Raw genomic sequence first — 15,150 nt, 5'->3', positions numbered from 1 at the left:
TGGAACCCCGACAGAACCCATAGAAAATAATTCTAAAATTAGAAAGTACTTAAATCACAATCATAGATACATAGATACATAGATACATAGTTACATAGAAACAGATGGCTGAAAAAGACTAGATGGTCCATCGAGTCTGCCCTGCAATCTTATAATGAATTTGAGTCACAGATCTTTTGTCTGGGTCCTATCATTGACACTAGGGATTAATTGAAACTGATTAACCTTATGCCTCATTACTGTAGCTCCTTAGGGGATCCATATAGTCAACTTATTCCCTAATGTAGTCCTGTCCTATTATCTTCTTTACAATTGTCCCTTTATTTCCTCCCTATTGTTTTAGCTCATCAACCATACTCTTGGAAACTCCTGGAATTATTTCCTTAAGGAAATGTTAAGGACTCACATAGTCTATCCCATGCCTTTTTAAAGTCCTCAACATTCATCTTCCTCACCATTTCCTCCGGTAGTGTTGCGCCTGTTGGTCGCAGACGGCTGCGACCTCTCATGCTCACCTCTTTTTTCCCTGCACCGTCAATCATGGGAAGAATGGCGGCCTCCGCCAACCAATGCCGACCTCCCTGGCATCCCCAGGATGGCGTGAGTACTGCCGACCGCCATCTTACTTCCTGAATCACCTAGGCGCATGCGTGTGCGCAGGGCCTCCTTTTGTATATGTCATGGTGGGAACCACGGGGGCGTCCGCTCCCGATGATGTCAACCCGCTGGTATACTTAAGCTGATCGGCCCACTGCTAAGATGAGTTAGCAAGGAGATCACTCGTTGTTAAATCCGCTCCATTCCTTGGATCTTCAGTTCCAGTTCTCTTCGTGGCATTGGGACGCTCTGGGTAACCGCTCCACAGGGGCCCTTTCGCATCTTGAGTATCCGCTCCTCACAGGGCCTTCCTGCCTCGGACTTGGCTTGACCTACTCCTCGGGTCTCTCGCCTGGAACATCCTTGTGTGAGTACCATCCTCAATACTACGATATCTTCATTGCTAAAGTCTCCACGGTGTAACCCTTGCCTCGGACCACTACCGTTCCTCAGCATCATTGCTTCTACACTTCTTCTGCTGAAGGATACTGCTGCACCTACTCAAGAGCCTCAACTTGGTTCCTGTATCTCTGACCTCATCTACCTCGTCACCTACAGTACAGTTCCTCAGCATACCCCGCGCTGCGGGCCACTACCAGATACGTACTTCTGAGGTAACTCCACCAGCTTGCAGGAATCTCCTAATGTGCCCCGCGCTCTGGGTCACTACTGCATCTTCTCATCTGCAGTATCACCTTGGGAACATCTTATTCTATTTGAACTGTGTTTGCTACATTTCACGCTCCTCGGGTTATGCCTAATATTTTCTCTCCAATAAAGTCTATCCCACAGCTGCATTCCACATAGATGAGACCACGCCCACCGATGGTGAGGCTCACGGGGCTCCTCCCTGTGGGTGGAGACATCTCTCACTTTGGCCCGGGGTTAACAAAGTTTCTATAAAACCATAACAGATTGCTAACTCCATGGACCTGTTATAATTAGTGAGGTTTGGGTGGACCCTTGAACACTGTGGCAGCTGACCACGCCCATGGGGGGAAGTCCTGTGAGGGGCCACAGGTCAGGCTCAGCTCTTGGACACACAAACACAGATTTATATTTATTTAGACAGTTTGAGAAGCCACCAGAGGTGGCAGTAGTGAGTAGAAGATGTAGCCCGGCTGGACTAGTATTCCCCAGGCACTGGAACAGCGGTTCCTCCAGTAGCAGTGCTGTAGTGGAGAGAACTGAGAGAATGAGTACAATAGAACATTCACAGAGCCCCAAATATGGAGAAGCCCTGAGATAGGGAGAGCTGGCCCTCGGGGAGCAAGTACCAGATCCCTGGGAGCAGAGAGACTCATTGGCAAAGTACTCACACAGCGGTTCCACATAGGAGATGGCACTGGCACTGGAACGGAGGCAGGCCCTCGAGGAGCGAGTACCTAGTTCCAGGGAGACAGCTCTGAGGAGTGGATGATAGTAGTACTCACTGATGGTGTCTGTAGCGAATTCTTCCAAGTAGAAGAGGAAATAGATGCAGGCAGCAGGTCAGGGAACATGGGCCCTCGAGGAGCAAGTACCGCTTACCTGATAGCGACCTGAAAGAAGCAAAGAGGCCCCTGAGAAGCGGATACCCCTTTAGCAGAAAGAGTCCAATAGAAGTTGGAGAGGCAGAGTAGCTGGGTACGGAGAGCGAATCCCATCCGTAAGAATACCCTTTGCTAACTCAACGGCTAGCAATAAAGTTTGGCTTAAATATCCGGGCAGCGTGATGTCATCACAGGGAGATGCCCCTGAGGAATGTGCCAATGAGGAAATAAGAATGAGGGCCGCACGGCGTGCACATCCTAAGGTACCTGTAAGGCATGGCGGGAGGCAGTGCCTAAGCCGGTCCAGGGACGCCGAAGAGGACAGCAGGCGGATGCCGCGGCAGCCAGATGTCCGTGAAGAGCAGGAGGAGCTGCAAAAGAGGAAAGGTAGGTGGAGTGAAGCTGTCGGGAAGTGACGGTCTCAACAGGACCCGGCTCAGGTCTCAGCCCTTCAGGCCATCCCTGGCCTGGCCCAACGTCTTGCCGAACAACAAAGGACTTTGGAGATTCTGACTAACGCCTTTAATCAGCTAAACTCTCGGCTGAATTCTACAGGGATGCCTGACAAGGCCACTTCCTCTCCACTGATGACACCTGTATGTTTCTCTGTGCCCTTGCCAGCAGCTACACGCTTTACAGGTGACCCCCTGTTATGCAGGGCTTTCTAAATCAGTGCTGTATGCACTTTTCATTGCAACCTACTTGCTTCCCAGACATAGTCTCCAAAGCTACGTATATACTCTCTCTACTAGATGGAAAAGCCCTGGCCTGGGCTTCACCTCTCAGGGAACATAATGACCCTATACTTAAGGACTTGACAGGATTCCTCACGCTCTCCGTACCCAGCTACTCTGCCTCTCCAACTTCTATTGGACTCTTTCTGCTAAAGGGGTATCCGCTTCTCGGGGGCCTCTTTGCTTCTTTCAGGTCGCTATTCGACGACCCTGCCCACAAGACTGTCGCTGGATCTGCTCTTCTTCATTTACAACAAGGTACCAAAGCATTGACTGACTATGCTATTGAGTTTAAAACCTTGTCCTCAGAACTACATTGAGACATGAGCTGCCTGCGGGCTATTTTCCTGGAAGGTCTTAACACTCGCATCAAGATGAGTTAGCAGTTTGAGAACTCCCTGTTACTTTGGATTCTCTCATTGATCTCATGGGACGAATTGATCGTTGACTGCATGAGCGTTCTCAAGAAACAAAATGTCCTAAGAAGATGTCATCCTGGAGTTCCTCGCTCTCGACCAATGCCAGTCACTCAGATTAATTATTCCTGCACCCAATATCGAGGAGGAAGAACCGATGTAGTCAGGCTGCAGCCACCTGATGTCGAAGGAAAGGCATTATTGAAAGAGACTTGGCCTCTGCATGTACTGTGGACAACCTGGTCACGCTGTTCCCTCCTGTCCTATCTGTCCGGGAAACTTGCTGACCTAGAATCCGCCGGAGGACTCTTTCTAGGTCTCACCTCTCCATCTCCTCCACTGACTCTCCCAGTCTCTATTATTTCGGATGCCCTCGAATTCCACACACTAGCCCTAATAGACTCCGGAGACGGAGGGAATTTCATATTCCACCAACTCGTAGAGCACCTATGGATCCCTACAGTTCAGACACCCACTCCACTACTATTGTCATCTATACACGGAGAACCTCTGCCTGGTGAGGTCTATATCACTTAACCTCTTCATCTATGCACGGGGTCTCTACACTCTGAGACCATTACATTTCTAGTCCTGGATAAGGCCATACATCCGGTGGTATTCGGTCCACCATGGCTTCAAATTCATTCACCCCAATTTGTTTGGAGCACTCTGGAATTAGCTCAATGGGGAAAAGCCTGCCATGGAAGATGTCTAGAGGCAGTGACTCCCATGCCTTGCTTGACTACTACCACTTCTCTTCTGGGATTGCCACCACAGTACCAGTCTTATCAGGATGTGTTTGCTAAACAAGCGGCAGATACATTACCACCTCACCGATCCTTTGATTGCACCATCAACCTAGCACCTGTTCCATTCGTGCCTATTCTCGCCCTCGTTCCACCCTCTCTACCTTTGTGGCGACTCCCTTCTGCTCAGACGCGCACGCATCCCATCCGTAAGAATGGGATGCGTCCTCGGGGGCGTCCCCCCGTAGTGACGTCATCCGTTTTCAATTTAAAATGTCTTTGTTTGCTAACCTCAAACGAGTTAGCAAGGAACTCCATTGGGACTTGCTTCAGCAGTCCACGCTACTTGCAACAACAATCCGAGTCAGTAAAGGGAAACCTTTCTCCACTGCTTGGCCTTTTCAAACTTGCCAAGAGTACCCACTCCTCGGGGGCTCCGCTCTCTCTATTCTTGTTTTCAGATTTTTGCACGGGATCCAGTACTCGCTCCTCGAGGGCCTACGTTCCCGAAGACTCAGAAGACTCCTATTGCCTGGAGGCGATCGCAGACGTAAACATAGTGAGTCCTTTTACAGACAGGAACTGGTACTCGCTCCACGAGGGCCCTTGTTCCTAATCGCTAAGGCTCCCTTCAGTCTAAGACGTTATCGCAGGTATGGAGATCGTGAGTTACCATTGCAGATTACAGATAAGAACCGGTACTCGCTCCACAAGGGCCTATGTTCCTAATTCCTTTCTCAGAAGATATCGCATACCAATATCTTTTGAATTACTATTACAGATTAACAGACAGGAACTGGTACTCGCTCCATGAGGTTCTACATTCCTAAATCTCTTCTAGCCTCTCTTCTATTCCAGAAGCCATCCCATACACAGTTATTGTGAGTTATATTTCAGACTGCTTATAGGAACCAGTACTCGCCTGTGGCTCCTGTTCCTGAATACTGAAGACTCTCTGTCACATAAAGAAGATACTACAGAGAGCTACAATTGTGAGTGTATCATCTACCACAGGCTATGTCCAGCATACCCTGTCTACTCACTACCTATAGTCTCTCCTTACAGCTCAGCAGCTCAGAGATCGTAGTTCCAATATCAGAGGGACTTCAGCCGTGCCAGGCATATCAACTCACTACTGCCACCTCTGGTGGTTCTACTTCCAGTTTAATAAAGAACTATCTGTGTGTCTCAATACTCCAGCCTAGCCGGTGGTCCCTCTCAAGATCTCCACTTGAGGGCGCTGTCATCTGCCATCGGCCCAGGGATTCACTATTTCTACTAAGTGTTACTTCTTACACTAATAGTGCGGTATTATCATTTGCCACTCTGTGGGAGCCAACCCACATCAGACCATTACTCCTCTCTCTGCGGAAGCTGATCCATATCACATAGCTATCTCCCCATGGGGATCATACAGGTTGCTGGCTCATCTTTCTACAGAAACAACGCATAATAATTGCTACTCCTTCCCTCTGGAGGGGCAGAGCACAAACAGATCACTATTCCTTGGCAAGATCCGTAACAGAGTGCTAACTGCGCCCCCTGGCGGGGTGTTCACTAACAGATTGCTAATTCCTCCTTCAACGGAATATCCAGCAGCCAGATTCATAACAGATTGCTAACTCCTCACCTCTGGAGGAGCAGATCTATAATTGCTAACTCCTCCCCTCTGGGGGGGGGTCTACAACAGATTGCTAACTCCTCCCCTCTGGGGGAGCCGGTCTATAAGAGATTGCTAACTCCTCCCCTCTGGGGGAGCCAGTCTATAACAATACCATGGTCCGAACCTCCTAGAGGAATCCACTTTCTCTATCCGAGACAAATGCTATGTCTACCTACATTCAGGAGAACTTGGCTAAGGGCTTCATTCGACCTTCAAAGTCTCCGGCCAGAGCAGGATTCTTTTTTGTGGGTAAGAAGGTCGGATCCCTTCGCCCAAGTATAGATTACCGCAACTTGAATGAGATCATCATGAAGGACCGCTACCCACTGCCGCTGATCTCCGAACCTTTTGATCGGCCCCAAGGAGCCAAAATATTTACAAAGCTGGACCTCAAGAGGAGCATATAATCTTGTTCGAGTATGCTGGGGTGATGAATGGAAAACAGCATTAATACCCACGAAGGCCATTTTGAATACTTGGTCATGCCCTTTGGCCTTTGCAATGCCCCGGCTGTGTTCCAAAACATAATGAATGAAATTTTCAGAGACATGTTGTACGACTGCGTAGTAGTGTATTTGGATGACATACTGGTCTTTTCCCAGGACCTCCAGACCTACCAGTTGGACATCTCCAAGGTTCTACAGAGACTCAGGGATAACCATCTATATGCCAAATTAGAGAAATGCTCTTTCCACCAGGAGTCGGTGCTTTTTTTGGGATACGTTGTGTCCAGCCTGGGGTTCCAGATGGATCCACAAAAGACCAAGAGCATTCGGGACTGGCCCCAACCTACTGGTCTAAAATCTCTATGCAGATCCCTTGGATTCACCAACTACTATAGATCCTTCATTCATCACTACTCCACCTTGACTGCACCTCTGACTGCCATGACGCGCAAGGGAGCCAATCCCTCGCAGTGGTCCTCTGAAGCCGTTGCCGCCTTCCAGGAACTTAAGAGGGCGTTTCTTCAGGAGCCATGTCTATGCCACCCTGATCCTTGATAACCCTTCGTAGTCAAGGTAGATGCCTCGGAAATCTGAGTTGGCGTTGACCTCAACCAGAACAGTGAAATCCGTACGTTACACCCATGCTCTTTTTTCTCTTGGCGCTTTTCCCCTGCCGAGTGGAACTATGGAATAGGAGATAAAGAGCTACTTGCAATTAAATTGGCATTTGAGGAGTGGCGCCCATGGCTCGAGGGTGCTCAACACCAAATAACATTTTTTACTGACCATAAAAACCTAGAATATTTGCGTCATGCACAACGCTTGAACCACAGACAAGCCCGCTGGTCGTTATTTTTCAACAGATTCGATTTCCTTTTTAGGTATCGCCCAGCAGACAAGAACACCTATGTGGATGCTCTTTCCCGCTCATTCATGCCAGAAGATACCCCGGATACTCCACAGCATATACCACCAGGGTACTCCTTTCAGCCATACACACTGTTCCAGCTGGAAAAACCATGGTACCCCGGGCACTCAGGAAGAAGATCCTCATATGGGCCCACGATTCACTCCTGGCAGGTCACCCTGGTCAATCTAGAACTCTGACTACCATACAGAGATACTATTGGTGGCCCTCAATGAAGGAGGAGTATGGACGGACGTGGAATCTTGCTCTACCTGCGCAAGACAGAAACCACCTGCCGGTCGTCCCTGGGGACTTCTCCAATCTTTACCTGCTCCTAGTGAACAGTGGATACCCATATCCACAGACTTTATTGTTGATCTACCTGTGTCCAGTGGTAACAACACTATATGGGTCATTGTTGACCATTTTTCCAAAATGGCTCATTTTGTGGCATTACCAGGATTACCATCTGCTCCTGAATTGGCGAAACTTTTCATCCGCCACTTCTTCCGTTTACATGGCATGCCTACGCACATCCTCTCAGACCGAGGAGTACAATTCACCGCCAAATTCTGGAGATCTCTCTGTAAGAAGTTCGATATATCCCTAGATCTCACGTCTGGGTACCATCCGCAAGCCAGCAGACAGATCGAAAGGATGAACTGCACATTAAAACAGTTTCTCCGGGCCTACGTCAACTCCAGACAAAGCAACTGGTCTGAACTGCTCCCTTGGGCAGAGTTCGCACTGAATTCACATTCTTCAGCTTCTACTGGATCGTCGCCCTTTCAACTTGTCTATGGACGCCAACCTTTACCTCCATTACCGATGCCTTTATAAGTATCCTCCCCGGCCACTCAAGCTTCAGCACAGGAGCTGCATCAGTTGTGGGAACACACTAAAGGGCTTATTCAAAAGGCTGGACAACAAGCAAAGAAGTTTTATGATGTCTGTCACAGAGCTGCTCCACAACTTCAGCCTGGGGACAAGGTATGGTTAAGTACCCGCTTCATTCATCTCAAGCTACCTTCAGCCCGATTTGCACCTCGGTACATAGGACCTTTCCCTATACTCCGTCGCCTGGGTCCAGTCACGTACAGCTTGCAGTTACCATCATCCTTAACGATCCACAATGCCTTCCACATCTCTCTCCTGAAACCGCTCATCCTATCAGAGTTTTCGAAGAAGACACCTGACCCGCAACCTCTCTCTGCTGAAGAGGACATTACCTACCAGGTGGATGACATCCTAGATGTGCGGAATCATGGAAGATGCTGGGAGTACCTCATATCCTGGGAAAGATTCAGACCAGAGGAAAATAGCTGGGAACCCGCAAGTAACATCCTTGACAAGGATCTGATCAAGCAATTCCATCTGTCTCACCCTAGGAAGCAAAACCCCCGGGAAGGGGCCCTAAGAAGGGGGGTACTGTTGTGCCTGTCGGTCGCAGACGGCTGCGACCTCTCATGCTCACCTCTTTTTTCCCTGCATCATCAATTATGGGAAGAATGGTGGCCTCCGCCAACCATCGCCAACCTCCCCGGCATCACCGGGAAGGCATGGACGCCCAACTGCCATCTTACTTATGGAATCACATAGGTGCATGCGCACGCAGGGCCTCCTTTTGTATACATCATGGCGGGAACCTCAGGGGCATCCCTTCCCATCGACGTCAACCCGCTGGTATACTTAAGCTGATCGGCCCACTGCTAAGATGAGTTAGCAAGGAGATCACTCGTTGTTAAATCCACTTCATTCCTTGGATCTTCAGTTCCAGTTCTCTTCGTGGTATTGGGACGCTCTGGGTAACCGCTCCATGGGGGCCCTTTCGCGTCTTGGCTATGCACTCTTCGGATGGCTTTCCTGCCTCGGACTTTGCTTGACCCACTCCTTGAGTCTCTCGCCTGGAACTTCCTTGTGTGAGTACCATCTTCAATGCTACGATACCTTCATTGCTGAAATCTCCACGGTGTACCCCGTGCCTCAGGCCACTACGGTTCTTAAGAATCATTGCTTCTACACTGCTGAAGGATACTGCTGCACCTACTCGAGAGCCTCAACTTGGTTCCTGTATCTCTGACCTCATCTACCTCATCACCTACAGTACAGTTCCTCGGCATACCCCGTGCTGCAGGCCACTACCGGATATGTACTTTTGAGATAACTCCACCAGCTTGCAGGAATCTCCTTATGTGCTCCACGCTGCGGGTCACTACTAGATCTTCTCATCTGCAGATTCACCCTGGGAAAATCTTATTGCTATTGGAATTGTGTTTGCTGCATTTCACGCTCCTCGGGTTATGCCTAATCTTTTCTCTCCAATAAAGTCTATCTTACAGCTGTGTTCCACTTCCCTGAGACCATGCCCACCGATGGTGAGGCTCACGGGGTTCTTCCCTGTGGGCGGAGACATCTCTCAACTCGGCCTGGGGTTCACAAGTTCCTATAAAACCATAACAGGTAGGGCATTCCAAGTGTCCACCACTCTCTCCGTGAAAAACCATTTCCTGACATTCAGTTTGAGTTTATCTCCCTGGAGTTTCATATTGTGACCCCTTGTTCTCATTGAATTCTTCAAGTAGAAGAGGTTTGTTTTTAGTTGCAAATCGTATATATCTTTCATGTATCTAAAGGTCTATATCATGTTCCCTCTGCACCTCCTCTCCTCCAGGGTATACATATTTAGGGCCTTCAACCTATCTTCATAGGTCATATGATGGAGTTCTCCCACCATTTTGGTCACCTTTTTTGAACCGCCTCCACTCTATGTCTGTCCCCCTTGAGATACGGACAACAGAATTGAACACAGTACTCCAGGATGGGCTTCACCAGGGATCTATACAAAGGAATTATCACTTCTTTTTTTCCTACCAGAAATTCCTCTTTCTATGTAGCCCAAATTCATCTGGCTTTAGCAATTGCCATGTCACACTGCTTTGCCATCTTCAGATCGCTAGACACCATGACCCCTAATACCATCTCATGCTCTGTACTTATCAGCACTTCACCCCCCAAAACATACAATTCCTTTGGGTTGCCATTCCACAGATGCATGACACTGCACTTCTTTACATTGAAGCTCAGCTGCCATGTTTCAGACCACTTGTCAAGTTTTCTTAGATCACTTCTCATTCTCGCCACTCCTTCCGGTGTGTCTACTCTGTTGCAGATTCAAAACTCGAGTCTTTGTGTGACTGATACTCCTCATTTTAGCGATCTCAAACCATACAGTCATATGATCACTGTTGCTAAAATGTGCCCCCACTCTGACATTCAATACAATTACTTCGTTAGTGAGCACCAAGTCAAAGTAATTGCTTTGGGTCAGATAAACATAAGTTTGTAATTGATATCTGTACTCACCTTTTCTATGTTATTTTATGAAGTTTTTAAAAAATACTAAACAGCATATTGCAATCTTAAGAAGTCTGCAGTAATGTCTTTGATGGAAGTTCACTTTTTTAATTGACTATAAAGAAGGGAATATGGTCTAGAGATGTGGCACCCAAACCTTTCTTGGGGGACCCCCCAGCCAATCAAATTTTTAGGATATTCACAATGAATATGCATGAGATGTAGTTACATGTACTGCTTTCATAACATGCACATTTTATCACTTGCTTATTCATTGTGTATATCCCGAAATCCTGACTGGCAGGGGGGATTCCCCAGGACAGGTTTGGGAATCCCTGGTCCAGAGGTTTGAAAATTGAACTACAAGTTGAGAAACCCTAGGATGTACATTCAAAACCCCTTTACCACTGACTTTGTGCTTCTTTGTACAAGTCACTGAAGGGGGTGGGTCTGTGTATAAAGCCACATTAATACAGCATGGTAATATGCATTACATGTGTAATGACTTTTCTGGGCTCATTACCATTAAGGTCTTGCTCCTTGCTCATCTAGTGTGGTATAGGATTGGAAAGTGGGGAGGTACCATCCTGTACAGCTCCTCCCTTTGAGGGTTCTGGGATGGCTGTACCACTGGGTAAAGGATTCAAAAGGAGCTCTCTCCTGAGAGCTCAGGAAGCAGTATAGTTGGAGATTTGGAGGAAGTTTGGAGATTTTTTTTCCCTTTGTTGGTTTTTTGGCCTTCCTGGGGGCTACGACTCTATCTCGCCTGTGGTCCATAGGTCAGGTCAGGGATTCCACTCCTGTATCTTACTCCTTAGGTGAAGGGTGGTTTGATCTGTGCTGTTTTGTGGGATTTTTACATTATTTTTTTGGAAGAAGACTGTGAGATGCAAGGGTGTTGGCTTGAGGAGCGGGGTCTTGGGAAAACCTCTATGGTTCCCCCTTGGTCTGGACTATGAATTACCCCTATTCTTGCAGTGAGGAATACCATATGAAAAATTATATTCACTAATATGATTTATCTTCGGGTTCGTAGCCTGAGTGAGGGATGAGACAGGGTCCCGGTCACCTCAATACCACAATTCTGTGCTCTTCCTAAATAACCTCTCACTTGTGACGCCACAGACCAGATAAAATCATCACACCAGAATAAAACAGTAATTAAATATTTACTAATATTTGGAAAGTAGACAGTAAATCCAACCAGAACATTAAATGGGAAAAGTACAGTAGTGAAGTATAATATAAACTTGCAGTTTTCTTATTTTAAATCAAGCAATGCAAAAATAACACTGGGTATGACTTGCTAGCCAGGATAACCAACATACTCACCTGGATAGTAAAAAAAAAAAAAGAAATGCTAATAGAGAAAGGTTGGAGGAAAAAGCAGTGAAGTGCACAGCTTTCAAAAGTGGTCTTTACTATCAAGTACTCAATAAGAGTGGGGTGAAACAGATCCATCACAATGTCACCAGTTTGTAAAGGGTGCACCCTGTTCCAAACACAAAATTGTGTGGAAAAGACAGTCAAAAAAATGAAGAAATCTCTGTTGGTGGAGCTAGCTAGATGACAAAACCAAAAAGATGAGCTCTGCAGTGTGTGAAATGTCTCTCTCTCCTGGGGAGTTTCCCCAAATAGTTTACTTGGTACTAAACAGAATGCGTGCCCGGTTTCAGTCTCTTACAGAAAGATCACAGTCTACTAGTTTTTTTTCCTCAGTATCTGCCAGAAGGGTTTATGCTTGATTTTGGCTGAAAGGCTGACACAGTTAAAATGAGATACTGAATTTGTGACAAAAGGCAAGGAAATAAACCTTCTCCCGCCTCTGCTAAGATACTGTCTGTGCAAAGTTTAGATTACTTAACTCAATCTCTTAGGAGGGTGACCAGCCATGTGCTCCTGGGCCTGGATATCTCTTGAAAAGAAGTTTCTACTCTCTCAGATGCTGGCTCCTGTGTCCCTTGTTGGGATTTTACATGTAGCTTGGCTATGAAGCAAAAACAGCTGTCTGTCTCTCTCTTTCCTCTAGGGATGTGAATCAGTACCATAATCGGTTCCGGTATCGGTATCGTGGATCCGCGGGAAATTCAACGTTTTGTTTTTTTTATCGGCTGCGGGAGCCGAAAAACAAAAAACCCACCCCGACCCTTTAAATCTAATTAGTTAGAATCTTCCACCCTCCCGACCCCCCCCCAAAACTTTTTTAAAGTACCTGGTGGTCCAGCGGGGGTCCCAGGAGCGATCTCCTGCTCTCGGGCCGTCGGCTGCCAGTAAATAAAATGGCGCTGATGGCCCTTTGCTCTTATCATGTGACAGGGGCTATCAGTGCCATTGGCCGGTCCCTGTCACATGGTAGGAGCAATGGATAGCTGGTGCCATCTTAAAAAATAGCACGGGCCACCCATTTCTCCTACCGTGTTCCAGGAGCCGGCCAATGGCACTGATAGCCCCTGTCACATGGTAAGGGTAAAGGGCCATCGGCGCCATTTTGATTAGTGGCAGCCGACGGCCCGAGAGCAGGAGATCGCTCCTGGGACCCCCGCTGGACCACCAGGTACTTTAAAAAAGTTTTGGGGGGGGGGGTCGGGAGGGTGGGAGATTCTAACTAATTAGATTTAAAGGGTCAGGATGGGTTTGGGGTTTCTTTTGTGTGTGCCCTTTCTTCCCCCCTTCTCCAAAACGATAAGAAAACCACACAAAAAAATGTTGTGGGGTTTTCCTATCACTTTCGGGGACCCCCTGATATCTGACAGATGAGAAAATATCATACGATATTTTCATCCATCAGAAAAATGATTCACATCCCTAATTTCCTCAGAGCACAGACTTCTGGCTCTCCCTCCTGATAATTAGCTTTTGAGAAGACAAACTGATTACAGTGCTTCCAGATGCACTCCTCTATTCCTGGATCCTGGCTCCAACTCCTGGCCATCCTCGCCATGCACAGACAGACAGAGCCAGCCAAATTGCGCCTTTTCTTCCTTAAATGTTCTCCCAGCATTCCTTTGGCTTCCTCCTCTGCTGGCTATGTAGTGCTGTTCTCTGGGCAGGCTAAACAGTACAGCTCTTTTCCCAACTTGTTAATACTGTGCGTGATGGATGTTGATTCTTGCAAAACATTTGTCATTCACAGGAGAACACATAGGGGTTTTTGATGAATTTTTATATTCCTTCACCTTAGCTGCAGTGGCTTGCAGTCTCTGCAGGATTGAAAACCCCTTTTTGACAGGTCCAAAACACATCATTATTGTAATTGTTTGTTTGTTTATTTACTATGTTTATATAATGTTGTCTTGTAAACAATCACATTGGTTTACAAAGTTAAAATAAATAGAAAGCTAATAAAAGGTACATAAAATCGTAAAATACATGATAAATAACATAAAAAATAAAAAACAAGCAATGCAAAAGTTAAATATAATAAAATAAAGATAAAAACAAATAAAATAACAGAAAGTAAGGTAAATAATCCAAATAAAAAGAAACCTCACTCATTTTCCAGATTCTAAAGCATCCTGCCAGCCAAAGTAGAAAAAATGCCTTATCTTAAACATTATTCTGATATGCTAGTTTAAAAAGCCAAGGGGCAGATTTTTAGAGGAGCACTCGTGGGGTACATTTGTGCGTGCTACCCGGCGCACACAATGTACACCCGATTTTATAACAGGCGTGCGCAAGGGGGTGCACACTTGTGCACCTTGCGCGCCGAGCCCTAGGGGAGGCCTGATGGCTTTCCCCGTTCCCTCCGAGGCCATTTCAAAATCGGAGTGGCCTCAGAGGGAACTTTCTTTTCGCTCCCCCCCCACCTTCCCCTCCCTTCCCCTATCTAACCCACCTCCCAGCCCTACCTAAATCCCTCACCTACCTTTCCTGTCTGTTACACCTGCCATCCCCCGGCACAGCCACTGTGCTGGAGAACTTGGAACTTCCCCGGACTACCCCAGGACCGCCGCCCCGCCCCCTTCCCACCCCTTTTTCAAAGCCCCGGGACATACACGTGTCCCGGGGCTTGTGCACGCCGCCAAGCCTATGCAAAATAGGCTCGGCACGCGCAGGGGGATTTTTAAAGGGTTACACGCGTATATTACGCGCGCAACCCTTTGAAAATCTACCCCCAAGTGTTCAAGCCTTTCTTAAAAACAGAAAAGTCTTTTTGCAGCCTTAATTCCATGGGCAGAGAATTCCACAATTTAGCACCAGCAATTGAAAAAGCTCTCTCGCACTTCACTCAGATATTATTGTTAAGTTGGAGAAAAAGCAGCTTGGGTAAAAGAATCTAGAGCAAACAATAGGCATGCAATGAATCTTGGTCATCATGAAGACATTGCCAGTGATTCTACTGAAGCAACACTCGTTTCTTAGAGATTACCTAGAAATAATTGAAATTGATCTGCAGAGCCAACAAACAGTTGGGACAGTATTCTCTTTGGGAAATAGCAGGGCATAGGAAGGTAAGAGAAAAAAAGAAAGTTCTTAAACCCTGTACAATTCAACTCTTGAAACAGAAAGAAAAATAGAGTATTTAAATAAAACAAGATATTTTGGCTTTATTTTAAAAACTAGTCTGACAAGAAACCTCCTATTCACTCCCTTCCTATTCACTACTAACCCCCCGCACTTCCCATCAAATTCCTCTCCCATGAAAAGACACCCTATGGAACCATTAATCTGAACTGAGGTTTTGTGAGTGGTGGGGCTGCATTGATGGGTGGTGTCTGTGAGTGCAGTGTATTGGATGAATATGAGTGGATGGGG

At 47.0% G+C, this 15,150-nt stretch overlaps 1 protein-coding gene across 2 annotated transcripts in view; it reads left to right on the top strand.

Moving 5' to 3' along the window:
- HSD17B3 (hydroxysteroid 17-beta dehydrogenase 3) overlaps positions 1 to 15,150 on the top strand; it is a 350,724-nt gene that overhangs the window by 312,686 nt on the left and 22,888 nt on the right. The gene's annotated exons all lie outside the window — the stretch shown is intronic.

The sequence above is a fragment of the Rhinatrema bivittatum genome, chromosome 1, assembly GCF_901001135.1.
Source record: "Rhinatrema bivittatum chromosome 1, aRhiBiv1.1, whole genome shotgun sequence".
NCBI classification, from domain to species: Eukaryota; Metazoa; Chordata; class Amphibia; order Gymnophiona; family Rhinatrematidae; genus Rhinatrema; species Rhinatrema bivittatum.
The sequence above is the reverse complement of the archived record's forward strand: the minus strand, read 5'-3'. Positions and strand labels throughout refer to the sequence as shown.